The sequence below is a fragment of the Colobus angolensis genome, unplaced genomic scaffold, assembly GCF_000951035.1.
Source record: "Colobus angolensis palliatus isolate OR3802 unplaced genomic scaffold, Cang.pa_1.0 Scaffold106, whole genome shotgun sequence".
NCBI classification, from domain to species: Eukaryota; Metazoa; Chordata; class Mammalia; order Primates; family Cercopithecidae; genus Colobus; species Colobus angolensis.
This window is the reverse complement of record NW_012111586.1, coordinates 3,032,206-3,034,902: the sequence shown is the minus strand read 5'-3', so window position 1 is coordinate 3,034,902 and position 2,697 is coordinate 3,032,206. Positions and strand designations below refer to the sequence as shown.

Genomic DNA, 2,697 nt, shown 5'->3' with positions numbered 1-2,697 from the left:
GGGTTTCACCGTGTTAGCCAGGATGGTCTCGATCTCCTGACCTTGTGATCCGCCTGTCTTGGCCTCCCAAAGTGCTGGGATTACAGGCTTGAGCCACCGTGCCCGGCCTAGAATATTTTTGATATATGGTTGGCTGAATCTGCAGATGCAGCACCTTCGGATACAGAGGGCTAACTGTAAATGCCAGAAAAGTCAACTTTTAAAAATAACTTGATCAATGTGACTTGTTTTTAAATACAAACAGGGACTGAACATACATGCATCAAATTGTACCCTCATTCACTGACATAAGCACACCTCCAAACAAGTTAATATGAAGGTAAATACATAAACATATACAAATAAATACACATACCCAAATAACAAGCCACATATCACCCACCATTTTCCAATTTTCACATAAACATACTGGCAAATACAGCAAAATATCAGTGTAAATTAACATACTTACATATACAGATATGCATAAATACCAGAATTCAAAGTGACATGTAGCATATAACAAAGGTACTTAAGGCATAAACAACGCAGCTTAGTCAGAAACAGCCCAGAGTTGAAACAAATACTATTGTGACCTTTTCACTAGGGATGAAAATTCAGCAGTTCACAATGAAATTGAGATTAATAAAATGCTAATGCTTTAAATAGTAGAGAAACCAGACTCTAAACCATTCCCCATTGCCAATGAGTTTGTTATGTTGATAATGTGAAGACAACTTCAGAGACTTAAAAGCACAGGGAGACTGGGGAGTCCTATCTAGATAAAAGATTTGCTAAATGAAATTATTGAAGGTGAACATAGAAACATTCTGTAAAGTTAAGGAAATTATCTTTACGTTTTTCGGAAACAGGGTCTCACTCTGTTGCCCAGGCTGGAGTGCAGTGGCATGATCTTAGATCATTACAGCCTTAGACTCCTGGGCTCAAGTGATCCTCCCAGCCTCAACCTCCTAAGTAGCTGGGATCACAGGTGTGTGACACCATTCCTGGCTCAAATTCTTTTTGCTTTGAAGGCCCTGCTAGAAACTTGCTGCTGCTCTAATTCGCCACTTGGAGAGGCAAAACTAAGTAAGCTGTTGCTGGGTTCAGGTGCTATGGGAGAGCCCACAAAAAAATGGTCTGAACTGAAAATCTCCATCGCCCCAATTTCAAACAGGTGTACTAACCAAAGGAAACTTAGAGTTGTTATTCCTAATGGGAAGCCAAAAACACCAGACTGTGCAATCACAGATGGTTCAAGGTGCCTTCATGGTTAGCAATAGGGATGTTACGTAGCCTAAGGCTATCATAGAGGCCTTGGAGCTTTTGGTACTGAAGATTGCGTTCCTTAAGTTTCTCAGAGATGTCACTGAACTTTTTCTTGTATTCTTCTAGCACTTTCTTCATGGAGGTGACCTCCCCTTTCATAGAGGTCAATTCTACATCCTTGCTTTGTATTTGCTGAGTATATATCCTCTCCATCTGTGTCAGATGGCCCTCAGCCCTGATGAAATTGTTTTCTTGATAGAGACGTTCCTGATGTACCTAATATGTCCAGAAGGCCACTGCTCGGGAGCTAATGTCCTACACGATCTCTTGTCGCAGTCCTGCCAATACCATAGCTTTATATTTCTCTGATGGACTGAGTTCTATGTGGACAATATCTAGCTTTCCAGAAAGGGTACTGTTTCAGGCAGCACAGATAGCTGGTGAGCAACTTAACTCACCACTGCCATGCTGATCACAGAAGACGTGAGAGCAGGCAGTGACCCATGCATAGCCAGAGTTTGATGCGACACTTTATTACAAAGCAGCATGTCTTCACACAAAGACATAATAGGATAGTGAGGTCTCCAGAAGCTGAAGAGAGTCCATAAAAGAAAAATGCAGTAATCATCTACTGTATATCCAGGATTTATAGCACCAAAGAGGTCCAGACTGAAACAGTGAGACTCAACTCTGGTTTTGGTCTCTTGAAATTTTACTTCTCTGGCATCACAGGAATCCAGCTTCTATCTAGAAATCAAGTTGAACCACAGGATCTATCTATTACCTAGGATCATCTGTGTAATGAAGAGAACTTAAGGCAGCTTATCTTGCTCAAAATTCAAGTACCAGGCTTTAGATCCCATCAGCCTTTAACCCTTTTTATTGAGAATGTCCAAATCCAAGCCCATTTGATTTTCAGGGGGTCTGTAGATAGGCCAGTTCTGGACTGGCACACAGGGTGCTGCAGACCCAGGCCTTCCCTCCTCAGTGGATTTCATCTTCACCCAGCCCACCAAAATGGAGAGGGAAAAAAAGTCATTGTACATATTTTTCTCAACTAACTCCTATGTTTGGATTTTTAGGTAGCTTCCAATATTTTGCTGCAATGAATAACTTTGTAGTAGTTTGATATTGTTGCATGATAAATTCTTACAAGTGGGATTACTGGGTCAAAGGATAAAACTGCATGTGTAGCTTTGTTTAAAATTACCAAATTTCCATCCAAAAGTGTTGTACTAGTTAGCATTCCTAGCTACAATATATGAGAGTGTTTATTTCCACATGGACTCACCAAGCTAATGAGTTGCCCTACTTTATTTTACCAGTCTAATTGGTGAGAAATGATATCTCAGAGTCATTTTAATTTTAATTTGCATTTTTCTTTTTCTTTTTTTTTTTTTGGAGCCGGAGTCTCACTCTGTCACCCAGGCTGGAATGCAGTGGCGCAAT

The 2,697-nt window shown here is 40.6% G+C and overlaps 1 protein-coding gene and 1 pseudogene across 1 annotated transcript in view; one reads left to right on the top strand and one right to left on the bottom strand.

Annotated features, from left to right (window-relative positions):
* Nucleotides 1-2,697, top strand: part of EIF2B3 (eukaryotic translation initiation factor 2B, subunit 3 gamma, 58kDa) — a 142,799-nt gene that overhangs the window by 45,295 nt on the left and 94,807 nt on the right. The window lies entirely within an intron of this gene.
* LOC105514693 lies at nt 992-1,814 on the bottom strand (annotated as a pseudogene).